Here is a 17,309-nt window from a genome sequence, read left to right on the forward strand (position 1 = left end):
ATTCTTATTCATGACCTGGATGGAAAAAAGGAAGAAGCTGCTGTTTTTTGGAATTCACTAATGATTCCAATTTGGAAAGTATTGCAAACAGCTCAGGCAACAGAAATAAAATGTAAACGACCTTTGAGACTTGAGGTATGTAGGCTGGGAATAATAACTTTGTGAGCATTTGAAAAAAGGCAAGGCAGTGAATACACCTGGGGAAAGAGAATCCAAACACAGAGCTGTTCTCTGGGAAGCAGACGCCAGATCGCAGAGATGCCAAAGTAGGCCCGGGAGGCACAGTGGTCTGCAAATTAAATTCAGGCCAGCCATGCAGTCTGGCAGGATGGAAGAGAAGTCCAGGTTGAGGCTGGCTGTGCAGAAGGACGCAGGATAACAGTTCCTCTGTGGACAGTTCTAGCTGAGCGGCACCTGGCACCACACATTGTGTTCCCACCACTTCATTACTAGGGACGCTCAAGCAATTTGGAGGAAGTGCAGAGAATAGCAACAAGAATGAAAAAATTCAGGAGCCTGAGGAAAGAATGCCCATGAAAGATTAAAAGGATTAGATAGCTATAGTTTAGCAGCAGAAAGCTCAGGGGAAGAAAAAGGAGAGGCCTGGAAACTAATACAAAATATCCAGGTCTGTTCCAAACTAGCCAGTAGAAACTTGCAGAATACCCATCAAATTAAGATTTTTTTTCAGATGAAAATGGACATTTTCTTCCAAGCAATAGGCTTCTTGCCGGCATCGGCACTCTGCCTACCCAGGTGTTCAGTAAATACTATCTTATAAAATCACCTTCTTTTGCCAAAAGAGTACAGGTTCCAAGAACTAGATCAATTGGAAGCACATTAAAAAATCAGCCAACCCATTCCTTAGTGCCCAGTGAGGACGGGATTAAAGGAACTAGATTTTCGTTGTGCTATTCAGGTCAGGCTCTTCAACAGTGAAGTTGCCTCTTCCCATTCAGACAAATACAGCACAAAATAGAAACCTTTGTAACACAGGGAATGCCTCAGATACGGTTGGGTAGGCTGTGTTTAAATCCTATCATTGCAATTTACTTTATGTCAAAGAGAACAAGATGCTAATCCCCCACCTACCACCCCACCCTAGGCAGTTGGGAGGGAGTGGAGAAGGTTGTACTTCCAGACTCAAGGAGGGTTTGGCAGACTTCACTTTCAAAAGATCAACCTGCAAATATCCAAGTAGACAATTAAGAATTAAGGGTAATTCTTTGTTTCATAGAAAGGAGTCTAAAAACAGCAACTCCCCTTGGTGCTATTGAATGGGTCTTTGTTTACAGATCATTAACTGCACTGTTCTTAACCTAACACCTCAGAGAGTCAAATATCCAGCTTCCCAGCCAATTACAAAGCACTCACAGTGCCATTATTAAGCACCTGGCTCAGTGGGCTTCCTTGAGTTCTTCAAACGTGCCAAGCCTCTGAAACATTCTGTTCCTCTCTCTGCTGGTGTTCCCTCCCACCTTCTTGTTCCTTTCCTGCTTTCTGCATGGTTAGCTCTCTCACTTCTTGCCTCTCAACTTAAATGTCACCTCTTCTAAAAGCCTACCCTATTTTTGTGTATGTTTGGGATAATTTGAACTGCATATAAGAGAAAATTGCAGTGAGAGGCTAAATCAGTAGATATTAATTTACTTGACTGAAAAAAGTCCAAAAGTCCAATGCTGGTACCACAACTCATCAGTCACCCAGGACCTAGTACCCAACTATTTCCTGTTCCACTCCCACACTAGTAGCTTCCAACTTTATTAATTCTTCCAGTGGGTCTTTGCTTTTGTATTCAAGAAGGGGCATTGTCCCCAGAGACGCCCAACTCTAGGTAATTGGTTAGAACTGTATCACTTACAAGGAATCTGCAAAGTCATGTTTAGCTTTCCAGTCTCCCTGGTGGAGACAGGTAGAGGAGAAGGGTATGCAAATCGCTTTCAGACCCCCAAACCTCAGTGTCTGCCAAGGAACATGCCTCCCCCACTTCCGATCCCACGGTCATTGTTCCCTGCCTCTTCTCTTCATGGCATCTATCATGATTTGTTGTTGCACATTTATAATTTGGAATTATAAGTGCACAAGAACAAATCATGCTAGATACAGATATAGATTTATAGACATACTCTACATCAACAGCTGGTTCTGTCACCACTGTATCCCTAAAACCTAACGGCTAGGTCAGACTTGGATGAACGTTCCCCAAAGGTCCTCATGTTAAAGCTTGGTCCTCAGGGTGGCGGTATTGGGAATGCTATGGAGCTCTAAGATTAGGGTCCCGGTGGGAGGCCCTTAGGTCATTGAGGATAATTCCATGAAGAGGATTGTGGGATCCTGCTGTAACCTGTCTATCTCTACTTCCTGGCTCATGACCTAAGCAGTTTGCTTTGACACATGCTCCTACAATGATGTACCACCCCTGCCAGAGGCCCAAAGCAAAGGGGCCGCCCAATCTTAGCTTTAAACCTTCAGAACTGAAATAAACTTTTCTTTTTAGAGGTAATTGTGTCGGGTATTTTTTATAGTAATGCAAAGCTGACTAATACACCTGTTTTGTTCTGATGTGTGGCAGGCATTGAACATTGCATCATTTGTGGACTAGGTGACATCTAGATGATAAAAGGAGGAAAAGCTACCTCTGAAATTATCATACAATCACAACCACCGGAGAGAATGGGAATCTACTAATTAAAATTTGGTGACATATTCTTCTTTTGTATTTGTCATAAGACATTTCAAACATAAAGAGACATATATATGAAATGAAATAATGAGCATTAAAATATACACTGCTCAGCTATATCAAATTCACAGATTTTACCCCAGACGCTTTGGTGTTGGCATCGTATTTTAATAAATGAAATACTTCAAATGCAATTCAAGTCCTGGATCCCTTTCCCTGGTTCCATGTCCCTGTCTTTCCTTCTGGAAGTAACCACCACCCTTAAGTCAAATCAGTGTACTATGTGCTTTTGTACTATGACAATCTGTGTAAATATCCAAAAGCCATGTGAAATGTCAAGATGCGATTTTGCACATTTTCAAGTGGTATGTAAATATTATGTCACATAAACACTATAAAATTAATAAATAGTAAAAGTCTTATCCTTTTAGTCTAACTTGATACAGATGTTTAATGATAATTTTGCATGTTTCTGTGTAGTGTTTTATTGTGTGAATATCCTGCCATTTATTTTTCCATTTTTGTATTGATAAACATTTTGATTGTTTATAGTCATTCCCTATTTCAAATAATATGACATGCAATTAACATTCTTTTCTTTCTTTTTTTTTGATTCTTTGAATGCTTCCTTTATTCTTTTTTTTAATTTAATTTTATTTTATTTTTTTTAAATTAACATTCTTTTAAATATTTCCCTGTCACACCTGTGAGGGTTTCTTAATGGATGGTATGTACCTATAAATAAATTTATAGGGCAAGAAAGAGACTTCTTCAATTTTCTTTGATTTTCCCCAAAGTGTTCTATAAAACAGTTGTTCTAATTGATACTCCCACAAGCACTGGATGAGAGGAACTTGTTTCTATCCTCAAAAGCTCCTATTATCAAATAGATTTTTGTCAATCTATCAGTGTAAAATAATATAACATTGGTTTCTATTTTGTATTTCCTTGAAAAAGGGGAAGATTGAATAGCTTTCAACAGGTATGTTGACCAATTAGTTTTCCTTGCATGAAAGTTACTTGTTTCATTGCCCTTTTTGAGGGAATGGAGGATTTTTTCTCTTATGGATTCATAAGTTCTTTATATATGCTGGATAGTAACCCTTTGTTGTTCAGACACATTTGCAGAAGTCTTTTCCCAGACTGTATCTAGGTTTTTCATTTGTTGCTAGGTTTTGCTTTATGAATTGGAGTATTAGATTTTAATATAGCAAAATTTATCAGCCTTACTCCATAGTTTCGGTTTCTATTATGTCTTTATTTAAATTGACACTTAGTAACTGTACATATTTGTGGGATACAGGATGGCATTTCAGTGCATATATAAAATGTGCAATGATCAGATCAGGGTAATTGGAATTATCTATCACTTCAGACTTTTATCATGTCTTTATGTTGTGAATAGTCAAAATCCTGACTACTAGCAGTTTTGAAATATTCAATTTATTTTTGTCAACCATAATTATTTGCTGTGCTGCAGAATGGAGAAGTAATTCCTCTTATCCAATTGTACTCCTCTATCTGTTAATCATCCTCTCTTCCCAACCTACTAATTTCCCAGACTTTGGTAACCAGTCCATCGGCTTTTTTAAGATCAATATTTTAGCTTCTGTATATAAGTGAGAACATGGGTGTTCATCTTTCTGTGCCTGACTTTGTGTCACTTAACATGATATCCTACATTTCCATCTAGGTTGCTGCAAATGACAGAATTTCACTCATTTTTATAGCTGAAAAACATATTGTGTACATATACTGCATATTTTTATCCCTTTCATTGATGGGTACCTATGTTGAATTCATATTTTGGCTATTGTGAATAGTGATGCAACGAACATCCAAGAGCAGATGTCTCTTCAACATAATGATTTCAATTCCTTTGGATACGTACCGAGTAGTGGGATTGTTAGATCATTTGGTTGTTCTATTCATTCTATTTCTGGATTTTTGAGGAACTTCCATACTATTTACCAGCATAGCTGTACAAGTTAACATCCCGTCAATGGTGTGTGAAAGGTCCCCTTTTCCTCACATCCTTGCCAACATTTGTTATTTTTTTGGCTTTTTGATAATAGTCACTCTATCTGGGGTGAGATAATAACTTAGGGGGATTTTCATTTGTATTTCCCTAATAAGCTCAAATATGTGATATATATTTGAGTTTCTTATATATTCTGGGACTAAATCCCTTGTCAGATGAACAGTTTGCAAATATTTCCTCCCATTCTTAGGTTTTCCCCTTCACTTTGTTGGTTCCCTTTGTTGTGCAGAAGCATATTAGTTTGATGTAATACCATTTGTAAATTTTTACTTTTGTTGCCTGTGCTTTGGGTTCATACTCCCTCCCCAAAAATTATTTGTCTAAACCAATGTCCTGAAGCATTTCCCTTGTATTTTCTTTTAGTAATTTCATAACTTTGGGTCTTACATTTAACTCTTTGATCCATTTTGAGTCCCTTTTATACATGATAGAAGAAAGGGATTTCATTTTTTTTCATCTACACATAGATATCCAGTTTCCCCAGAACTATTTATTAAAGAGACTTTCCTTTCTCCTGTGCATGTTCTTACTGCCTTTGTTGGAAATCAGTTGGCTGTACATATGTGTATTTATTTGTGAGTCCTTTATTCTGTTCCATTGGTCTATGTGTCTGTTTTTATGTCAGTAGCAGGCCATTTTGATAGTATATTTTGAAGTCAGATATTGCTTCTTGTTTTGTTCTTTTTGCTCAGAATTGGATTTAGCTACTTGAGGTCTTGTGTAATCCATATAAATTTCAGGAGTGTTTTTCTTTTTTCTGTTTCTGCAAAGAATGCTATTGGTATTTTGATAAGAATTGCATAGAATCTGTAGATTGCTTTGGGTAGTATGAACTTTTTAGCAATGTTAATTCCTCTGATCCATGAACATGGTGCACACGTGTGTGCTTGTGTTTGTGTTCTTCCGTTTCTTTCATCAGTGTGTTGGAATTTTCATTATAGAGATCATTCACTTCTTTGGTTAAGTTTACTTTCTATGTTCTCTTGTTGTAACTATTGGGAATGAGATTACTTTCTTGATTTTTTCTCAGCAATTTCCTTGTTGCTGTATTTTTAAAAAGCTACTGATTTTATGTTGACTTTGTATCTAAAACCCCACTGAATTCATTTATCAATTCCAACAGGTTTTTTGGTGGAGTCATTAGGTTTTTCTACATATAAATCATCTTGTCTTCAAACAGGGATAATTTGTTATTTTAGGTAGCTTTTTCATCACTGTGGCCAAAAGAATTGATGGAAAAAAATTAGAGGTGGAAAAGTTTATTTGACAAATGTTTTCAGAGCTGTCAGTCCATAGACAACTGACTCCTTCGCTCTGGGCCCAAGATGAGGCAGAACATCATGGTGGAAGGGTGTGGCAGAGGAAAAGAACTCAGAACATGGCCACCAAGAAGCAGAGAGAGTTCTGTTCATTAGGGATAAAATATAAATCGTAAAGGCACACCACCAGTGACCTTCCTCTTGCAGTCACACCATACCTGCCTATAGTTATCACCCAGTTAATCCATTAGGTCATGAATCTCACAATCTAATCATTTTTGCCTCTAAACATTCTTGCATTGTCTCACACATGAGATTTTGGGGGACACTACATATTCAAACTATAACATTTGTACTTCTTTTCTATTTGATGCACTTTATTTTTTCTCTCTTGTTTTGTTGTCATGGGTAAGACTTTAAATAAGAATGGTGAAAGTGGATTTCCTTGTTTTCTTCCTGATCTTAAAGCAATTTCAGTTTCTCTCCATTTGGTATAAAGTTAACTATGGACTAGTCATATGTAGCATTGATTGTGTTGAGGTATGTTCCTTCTATGCCTAATTCTTTAAAGTTTTTAGTTAGAAGCATTGCTGGGTTTTATAACATGATTTTTCTATATTTATTTTTCTTGTCTTATATTTACAGAGGTCTTCTATTTTTAGAGGAGTAGCAATAGCAGGGTTGTTTTTTTATTCTTTCAATTTCTATACTTTTTTATACTTTTAAAAAATGGAACACTTAAAGCTTGTATAATACTAGCAAAAGGTATGAACAAAGGGAAATGAGGAAGGTGGAAATGTCTGCTTATTTGGGGCCATGGTAGTGAAGGGTGAGTAGAACCTCCTCAGCAATTCTTCTGAGACTTGAATATCTATCAGCCAAGGAATTCTGGAGTAACTTGGTCCAATGCCATAATTACCCCATTTGCTGATAAGTTGAATTATGCTAGCACCAGCTGATAAATGCATGCAGAATCATTTAGTATATAAACCCTTGCTCAAGGTGATTAGGTTCTGTTTGTGAACTGGGTGGACATGTCTTCTTAGAAGTTGTCCTGGGTGGCGTTAGTGATAGCTTGCAATGGAGAGTGGCTCTGCTCTTATTTTATATACTTATATACACATAAAATCTTTTGTAGTTTGGATGCAACTACAGCACAGCAACTATGTTCTGCTCAATAATTAGAACTTCAATATTACAAAATTATTTCAGTGTAATTGCTCTTGGTGGTAAAATGCCAAGCCAATGTAGAAATATGGTTTTGATGGTTGCTGAGCAGTTCTGTTTCTGAATATCTGTCCTAATTACATGCACATATTCATACAATTACTGAGAAATTACTGTACCAAAAGAACTGTGTACACAGTGATAATAATGTGATGACCTGGTCTGTTGACTTTAAAAAAGATTTCAGAAATTGATTAGAACATTTAATACCATTCCTTCATTCAAGAATTTGTGAACCAAAAACCTTATTCCAATTGAAAACATGTTGCAAAGAGAATATTCTTTTCTCCTTCCCCCTCATCATGTAGAACATAGGGAGAAAGATACCAAACTCCTGGGAGTTATCTCCTTGATTAACTGTGAAGTAATAAACATAGAAAAGCAGCAACAATTCATGCAGTTGGGTACTAAATCTCCACCTTTATGGCCTGCATTTGCCAACTGTCTCCATATTTGACAGATAAAGTGCATCTGTGAATTTTAAGCTTCCCAGGTTACAGTTAAGATATGTAATTAGATTTCCAGATATACATCTTCCCCAAAACTTCTGCTACAGGGGGGAAAAGCCAATTAAGCCAGCTTTACTAGGCTTCAAGAAAAAAATACTGCAACCTGAAAATTGATGGAAGAGCTTAGCTAATGAGGATGCTTTACGTGGGTCATGTTATTTCTTGAGAGGAAGTATGCTCTGGGACATAGGCTCTTCCTTCTCTGGAGACTGGAGTCAGGAGATTTACTTGGTTAATAAAACCAGCTCCTTTAGACATGTGGCTTGATGTGGAGGTAGGTGGAAATTAGTGTTTTCTAACATTTGTTGCATATACTTTTCTAAGCATTTATACTTATTGGAAGAAAGTTAGCAATCTGGGAAACTCTATTAACTCAAAGGCTAATGAAGAGCTACTTCAGTGCCCTGGAGCAAAAATACATTCCATTCTTTGGACTGCTGAGAACTAATTCCAGCCTACAATACTTCCAACATCCATAATGATTATGATGATAAAATTAACTAATATTTTCCCAGGAAGATATGACATGCAAGCACTCACTAAACACTAAATGAGTATTAACTTATTTAATACTTAAGAAAACATGCAGGGTAGGTACTAAGTTATTTTACAGTTAGAAACTAAAGTTCAAAAAGTTGAGTAATTTGCTCTAGGATACCTAAATGTCTCCTTGAGCAGATTAAATCCTTTCTCTTCTGTAAATTGGAAATAGACCAGTTCATTACTGTCATTTATAAAATAGCCTAAATGCTCTTAAAAGTAAAAGCTTCCTTGAATAATATAAGGAGACAATTCAGGAAAGCACTAGAAATGTAAGCTTATTAGAGTTAAGTATGTATTTTATTGTTAACAGGCACCAAAAATAATCACATGAAATGAAGTTACTATAGATCTTCAAGAAGATTATTATCTAATCAGACAGAAAAAAAATGCAGGAAGAATTATTTGAAATAATTAAAGAACAAAATGTCAACAAATGCAATGTAGGTAAATACTAGGAATTGAAGTGTAATTTCTCTAGACTTCATTATTATGAGCAATAAAATGATGGCAGTGAGATGGGAAGCTACTTCCCTTAAAGATTCTTCCTTCTCTCAAACCTCAGTTCATTACTCCAATGAGTCCAGATGAACAAATCAATAGAAGAATACCCAGCAAGTGCTGAATGATTAAAATAAAGTGAGCCTGGTTATTACACTTCTCCTGGAGATTAGGTTCATGGAATCCAAATGTAAAAGCCACAGCTATAGGTGGTAGACAACTGTTGAAGAATTTTGAATGTGAAGTGTGATGAACTCTTAGAGTTGTGTAAGAAAAAACACTCTTACAACAAAATGATGTTAGGGCAACTGCATATACATGTGAAACAACGAAATTGGACCCTTATCTCACACAATACACAGAAAATTAACAAAGGGACCCATCGACTTATGTAGGAACTCAAATTATAAAATTCCTAGAAGAAAATACAAGAGTAAGTTTTCATGGGTTAGGCACTGATTTCCTACATTTAACACTAGAAGTGAAAGCAACAAGAGTTTAAGAAATAGATTAACAAGACTTTATTAAAATTAAAATATTTTATGCTTAAATGGACACCATCAAGAAAGTGAAAAGACAACTCAGAATGGGAGTAAATATTGTCAGATTATGCATCAGATTAGAGTCCTGCATTGATAATATATAAAGGATTATTGTAACATAATTTTTAAAATGGTTCTAAGATATACAAGTAACCAATTCACACATGAAAAGATGCTCAACATTATTAGGCATCCCAAAAATGCAAATCAGACCACAATGAGACACCTCTCCCCACCCACTACATAATAGATAGCAGCAAATATTGGCAAGGACTGAGAACCTGGAGCCTTCATATGGTGCTGGTAGGGATGCAAAATAGCACAGCTGCTTTGAAACATTCTGAGCATTTTTCCAAATGTTATGCATAGGGTTTCACCCATGATGTATTAATTCTTTTTTCAGGAAACAATAGAAACATGCCCGCACAAAAACTTGTAGATGAATGTTCATAGCAGCATTATTCTTCATAGCCGAAAGGTATAAACATGTCCATCAGCTCTTGAATGGATAAAAAAATGAAGCATACCCATATAATACAATAGTCATCAACAATAAAAGTTACTGATACATGCTAAAAACATAGATGAATCTTGAAAATATTATGCTGAGTGAAGCAGGCTGGTCACAAAAGACTACATATCATGTGATTGTATTTACAGAACAGACAATTCTATAGACACTCAGGAGGCTGAAAAGGGAGGATTGTGAGTTCAAGTCCAGCTAGGATAACATAGTGAGAACCCATCTTAAAAAACAAAACAAAGCTGGGCATGGTGGCTCACACCTATAAGCCCAGAAGCTCATGAGGCTAAGGCAGAAGGATCACAGGTTTGATGGCAGCCTCAGCAACTTAGCCATGCTGTAAACAACCTAGTAAGACCCTGTCTCCAAGTAAAAATATTTTTTAAAAGGGATAGGGATGTAGTTTAGTGGTTAAGTACCCTTAAGTTAATCCCTGGCCCAAAAACAAAAACAAAAACAAAAGAACAACAAACAAAATAAATAAATAAGATTAGATTGCGGTGATACAGGTGCAATTGGGTGAATATACTAACATTTACTAATGCATTTTAAATGGGAAATTATATGGTGTGAGAGTTATATGAGAATGAGACTGTTAAAAGGAAAACTACTCACTAAGTATTCCTAGTGGAGGGCAGGACATAGGAATCATAGACAAAGAAATGAGCAAAGAAAAAATGTGGACATAGTCCAGGGCCCAAGTTAGCATAATGGCAGTGGGAATGATAGAGTAGAAACAAATACAGGTTTATGTGGAAGTAACTAGGCAGACTGTCTCAATGTCATCAACCTCAACACCATCTCTGTTGGGCACTAACCACCACTTTATTAAAAACACCCAGAGCCAGTGTCTCTCCACCACCACCTGAGTTAGCCTACCTAGATAGAGGATCATTTTAACTGATTTTGAGACAAAATTCTGTAATAACCACCCATTATCTTTAATTCTGCCTTGTTAAAATAGACATTTTATTATGATCACATTTGAAAACTTTTGTAAGTTTAATAAGTGATGGAGATCTGTAGCGGATTAGAGAATGAATAAATCTTTGCACACTAAAGGTCAGAGAGACAAATTCTCCAATTAGCATTCTATTTTTGAAAATCTGAACTGTTAGTCAGATGTGCAGATGAAGAATGGAGCCACATGTGGGGTTGGACTCCGGGTTGTGCATAAAAGGAAGAGTCACCTCAGTGCTCTGTGAGGTTTTCACTCATGGCAGCCTTGTGGAATACTGAGAAGGTACTATCAATACTCCTGCCATTCAGCCTAACCAAGATGTGACCCTTTCAGGCAACCTAACAATATGTTTACATTACACAGACAGAATTTTTCTCTTCAGATTCCATTAAATATTTAACTAACACCACTAAAGAATAATACAACCAGCAATGGAGCTGTAACAAAATGGGAGATCAATCAGTTTCCAATCTTGTTTGGCAACTTCTCCCTAAACCAGGTGAGCAGGAGACCTGGAAAACAGGAGGATGGGATGTTAGGCCTTGAGCCAGTGATGAAATTAAACCTTTGTTGATGCATCTGTTTTGAAGTCTGCATCCCTTTCCATGTGCTGATAAAAGGACAAACTTGGAGAGGCCAGTGCCTGATGTCTCTTATCACAGAGATATCTCAAGAAGTCATAGTAATTGTTTCTGGAACTTTCTTTCACCCATACAATTTTCCTCATTATTCCCCAAAGAAAGATAATACTTGGATTTTCAAGTCTCAGCAACACTCTGATGGCAAAGTCAAGCATATTTAGAAACCAATTTAGCTTTCATGCCCCAAAGCAGTAGAAATAATAACAACAATAACAATAATAAAATAGTTTTACATTTATTTAGCAGGGTATTATTACAAAGGAGTTCATACATATGTCTTATTCATTTACCCCGTGGAGAAAACTGTGTTGTTTTGCTGTTCAAGATAGGTTTTGTTTGATTTTATTATGGAAAAATACGAAGCAAAAAATTCTTTTCCATAGAAAAATCAAACTCCTAGAATGGTTATTGGCTGGCTTCTGAGAGAATGCTCAGCAAATTCTCCTTTTTGCCCTTTGAAAGGTACTTTGATAGGAAATGTTCCTCATACTACTTCAGCATTACAAAATAGTTATTATTTGCTCCAGTTTGTGCAAGAAAGATCCATCAAGCACTCCAAGTCCAGGAAGGAAAAAAGGGTGCCAAGAAGTAGACAAAGGTACAGGAGTGAGTTCTTGATGAACTTGACCCCATGCCCCTGTCTCCAACAAGGACAGTCATGCAAAGGAAGCAGCTATGCTCTTCTGGTCTGTGTTTGCTCTAATAAGACCATAGACTTAACCTTGTGGCACTGGTTCCTGTTGAAAACAGGATAAACTACAGAGATCCAGAGATTAAATGTGAAGCTGATGTAGTTTCAGCATCAGTGCCGCTCACTTGCAAGGGTCCCATGGGAAGAAAAGAGATCGCAGAAGAAAAAGAACTGAATCTCCAAGTCTCCAGTAATGTTCTATGATTTATGATTTAACTCTAAATATTGTCATCTATACCTAATTTTCACTTGTAGTTGTTTCTCTAATGACCTTCACTTCCCCCATCATATAGACTTTAGGTCCTCCACAAACTGAATCTACCCCTGCAGGGGACTTAAGGCCAAAGAATACCACAGAAAATGACTTTAGCCTTGACTGCAAGGCCAGATTCAGGATTCAATGCTAGCCCTGTGGTGGACCCACTGACAACGCCAAACTGATAAGATCAAAAAACAATACACCAGATCCAAATACACAAAGTCAATGCAATTTCTTCATTTTCCTGGAACTGATCCCATTTTTCATGAGCATTCATCTACTTCCTAGATAATAGAGAAACTTCAACGTGGTGGTTGTCTTTGTTTTCTTTCCATTTAAAATACTTACCTGCAGAAAAATTCAAAGCCTTTTCAGAATTCTTCTCACCCTTCCAAAAGATGGTGTCTCGGTATGTTGGAACTGGTAGGCATGGTTCTGGGTCCAGGGGGACAGGCACCCCTCGTTGATGGTGCTGGTGTGCTTTTCTGGATTCCCATTGGCTAAGCAAGCTCTAAAGAGTGAGGCCATGCTGGGAACAACTGAAGGGAAGTTCCCTCAAAGCTCAGCAGACACACTACACCTGTGCTTCAGTTCCCTAGAGTACAGAAGGATGCTTCTGGTACCTGGTACATTGACAGGAGTTGAAGAAGACTTTGAAGATCTAATCTCAGTCCATTTCACTTAGCTGGGACCACTATTGTAGTCTCCACCCACAGCACAATGGCTCTCTTTCCCAGATAACAAGAGGACAGGTATTCTCTAGACTCCTACCTCACTCTTTCTGCTTATTCCCACAGAGAAATTCCTCAGGGAAAGAGGAGCTCCTTTACTTTCTCTTTCTCTCTTGAATGGACTCTAAGTTATATCCTTCTTCTCAGGACACCAACCCTTACAGCTCAGCTGAAGTGGCAGAAAAAGTGTTCTTTCCACTTTATAGAAAGGACACAAACATGTCTGGTTTGTGTTTATGTCCTAGTTCTTAATATGTATGTTAGCCAGATTTCCATCACTGTGACAAATTACCTGTGATAATCAACTTCTAAGGAGGAAGGGTTTGTTTGGGCTCAGTGTTAGAGGTTTCAGTCCATGGTCTCTTGGCTCTGTTGCATTAGGCCTGTGGTGGCATAGTACATCAAGATGGGAGAACATGGAAGAGGAGATCTGTTCACCTTATGGCAAGCAAAGACAGAAAGGAAAAGGAGAGGCCAGGGCCCCATACCCCTGTCAAGGGCATGCTCCTAAAGTCCTAACTTCCATTCACCAGTCCTTTTCTCATAAAGATTCTACTACCTCCCAGTAGTGCCCGAGGATAGAACCAGGCCTTTTAACAAAACTTGGCTTCGTATAATATGTTTCACTTGGTGACATTCAAGTTTGAAACCAATCAGTCTGTTAACTGAAACTAACAGATCCTGGGCAGTCCTGGTCATTTCCAACAGAATAGGTTGTTTAAAACTATTGTCTTGTTGCCAGTGCCAAAAATCTGAATGTCCAAACCCACAAACCAACTCCCCTTTTACCTCTGTACTCCTGCCCAACATGCCTAATGCCCCCTGGGTTTAGCAACTGGAACAACAAGGGGGCATGCACAAAGACATTCAGAACAAAAAGAGCACATTAATATAATTCAAAATTATTATCTCTACCATAAGACTAGTCAGAGGCTTTTTTCAAATTTTCTTTTGAAATTGTTTCTGTTTTGAACAGTGCTTTATTTTAATTTCAGTTATTGTTCCAAGTGACAGTTTGGTATTCTGATATCACTTAGAGACTAGATCAGGAAAAACTCATTTTTTTATTTGGTTAACAAAGATTTTGTTTCTGAATATTTTGTTTTGTAGTGATATTAGGTAGCAATGAATGGGGGTGCCCTCTGAATCCCTGAAGCAAAGGAAAATCCCAAACAGCAAGTATCCCCCAGATTTTATTCTGAAATAGTAACATATCCCAGTATACAGAGTAGCTTGTAAGGGGGCCTGGCTCAACAATTAGAAGATTAAAAGAAATTTATGGCTCAACCTGGTGGCACATACCTGAAATCTCAGTGGTTCTGGAGGCTGAGGCAGGAGGATCATGAGTTCAAAGTCAGCCTTAGCAACTTAGTGAGGTGCTAAGCAACTCAATAAACTCTAAATAAAATACAAAATAGGGCTGGAGATGTGGCTCAGTGGCCTAGTGCCCCTGAGTTCAATCTCATAAAAAAAAAAAGCAATTTATGTTCAGAGGAATATGACACACTACTAACTAATTTCCCTGCTTCTATTCTTCCTCCTGGTTTATTCTCTCTACAACCAAAATATCTCCCTCAATGATGTTAACCCTCCAGTGGTTTCCTATGGGACTAAGAAGGAGGGCTCCAGCTTTGCACAGTGACTGGCAGGTGCTGTATCCTACCTCCTACCGCCCCTCACTCTACTCCAGCCACACTGGCCTTCTTCCTCTTCCTTCACATTTCTAGCACACTCCTGCCTCAGAGTCCTCCACAACAGGTGGATGTTTCCCTGTGCTGCCCTTTGTCTCACCCCTTTTCTTCCTCCACACCTGCTTAATGCCACCTAACCAGAACACTCTGATCATACCACCCAGAATAAAGTAAAATTTTCTTGCCTTACCCATCACTCTCTTTCTCTTATCCTGTTTTATTCTTCTTCATTGCACTTATATTGTTAGAGTTTCTTTTCTTTCCTGGTTGGAAAGTATCCTACATGATGAGAGAGGGTCTGCTTTATTCATTGCTGAATGTCCAGCTTCTAGAATAATACCTGGTACATAATATGTCCTTGTCCATCCATCTCATCCCAGTTTGCCCAAGAATTTCTAGGTTTTAGCAGGGAAAATTCCACATCCTGGCAACCCACTTCAGACAATCCCAGAGTTGCCGCCCAAATCTCAATACGGATATTGAGTGAAAGAAAAAAAAAGAAGGAGGCCAGGAAAGGAGGGAGACAGGGAAGCCAGAGAGGACAAGGAGGAGAGAGCAAGGGCATTGACATTTTACTGTTATACGTGAGGAAAGTAAGAGATATTTGTTACTTTATTTTCAGGGTATGCCTGGATCAAATTAAATATGTTGTTTATAGCTATAAGATCTTCTTATTCTTGGTTTTGATGTTTCATAGTACCATAACACATCTGATTGGAATTTCAATACCAGGTTTAATATACCATGAAAGCGGAGTAGGTTCTAAAATTATGCATATTCATGGGATCAATCACACCCTTACATTTGAGATGACTGGCAAGGTAAGGTACCAGCAAGAGAACAATAATCAAAGAAACAGGGGGGAGTATCAATTGTTATTTACTTATGACATTTTAGTAGAAAAACAAGCAAAATGGAAGATCATTTCTAATGATATACTAAAACTAACAAAACATGTTTTAAAATGTCACATTTTTCTTTCCTTTTATGCAATAAAGCATTTTAAAGCAGCACCATGAGGCAGACACTCCACCAGATGCAATAATATCCACACGTGAAGGTAGTTAATAATATTGCAGTTTTAATACCTTTGGTATTTTCAAAGACATCTTTTGAACAGCCCAAATCAAGTCAAACTAATACTTATGGGAAATAGATATCTCTCGTGGATATGTCTTTATATTTTGGTTCCCAACAACCCACTGTGCACTTGGGTTAAGTACCTTGACTGCAGCTTGTCCAGAGTGTGCAGGATGTGATGAGGGAGAACCTGCCTTTCCAAACTCCCAAGCTTGGAACTATCAATTTGGTGTCGGACCACAGGTTCTCAGATGAGTAAATATTCTATTTGTTCTGAGCAAATAATTCTATATCTCTGTGCCTCAGTACTTCCGTCTGTATAGTAAAAGTTAGATTATTGCCACCTTGAATTCTTATGACAATGGAAGAAGAGGCTTTAGAAATTGAGGAAAGAAAACTAAACACAAGACAGGTATCCTATCTTACTCTACTGTGCCTGGAGGAATACCCAGTTGACTCACTGTGGATGTGAGGAGGTTCCTTATCTATTATGTAGCTACATCTCCTGAGCCACCTTGTAAAGCAGGTGTCATTGTACCCTATTTGCAAAGTTCATTGAGGTCCAGTGTCTTATGCAAGATCAGACCACAAGTACACAGTAGGGGTCTGATTTGAATGCTGCCCTCTAACTACAGTCTGTCACTCTTTCCAGTCATTTAACTGATCTGTATGTTAAGCATTTCACATTGTTTTAACACACCAAACCTATCTGCAGAAATGTTCTGGAAGGTTTGTGCACAAACCGGTTTCTGCGTCATGTGTATACTTTCTTCCTGGCACTCTCTTTGCGGACCATCTCTGTCTCAGCATGAGAGCTGTCTATAAACCCTGTGCAGTCGCATCGTAATTTGGAATCTCAACAGGAGCCCAACGACACTGAACCAATGCATGGATTAACACCTACTTCAACACCCACAACCATTCTCCATGCACACTAGCAGTTTTTACCAAAAAAAAAAAAAAAAAAAAAAAAAAAAAAAAAAACAATAGCAGACTGAAGTTCTACATTGTGGAGAAGAGGCGATGGAAAGGCACCGTGGAAACATTGACACATGGTACATTTCTTAGCGTGCAGGTGCATTAATGAGCTGTTGCCTCAAATCCCAGGTTTGCCAAGACTGTCACTGCCCATGCATCAAAGCAGTCATCTCAGGTGTGAGTGAAAATATTAGTCATATCCCTGCCTGCACTAAACATTTCCTAGGACCCATTACAAAAGGTTCATTTTCCAAATGGATTTCGTTAATTTAATTTATTTTGTTCTTTTTGCAGCTAGAAACCTAGAGGAAAATTGAGAAGAATAAATGGGGTTAAAGTGCCCCAGGGGATGGCTTGCCTGCAAAACCATCTCCAGCATTCAAAACTGCATACAGAACAGACCTTAATGACTACTGCTTGTCAGAGGATCTGATATGCGTTTTGCAGGAAAA

At 37.9% G+C, this 17,309-nt stretch overlaps 1 protein-coding gene across 14 annotated transcripts in view; it reads left to right on the top strand.

Moving 5' to 3' along the window:
- Nucleotides 1-17,309, top strand: part of ST6GALNAC3 (ST6 N-acetylgalactosaminide alpha-2,6-sialyltransferase 3) — a 576,783-nt gene that overhangs the window by 438,083 nt on the left and 121,391 nt on the right. The window lies entirely within an intron of this gene.

This window comes from Sciurus vulgaris (assembly GCF_902686455.1).
Source record: "Sciurus vulgaris genome assembly, chromosome: 1".
In the NCBI taxonomy this organism is placed as follows: Eukaryota; Metazoa; Chordata; class Mammalia; order Rodentia; family Sciuridae; genus Sciurus; species Sciurus vulgaris.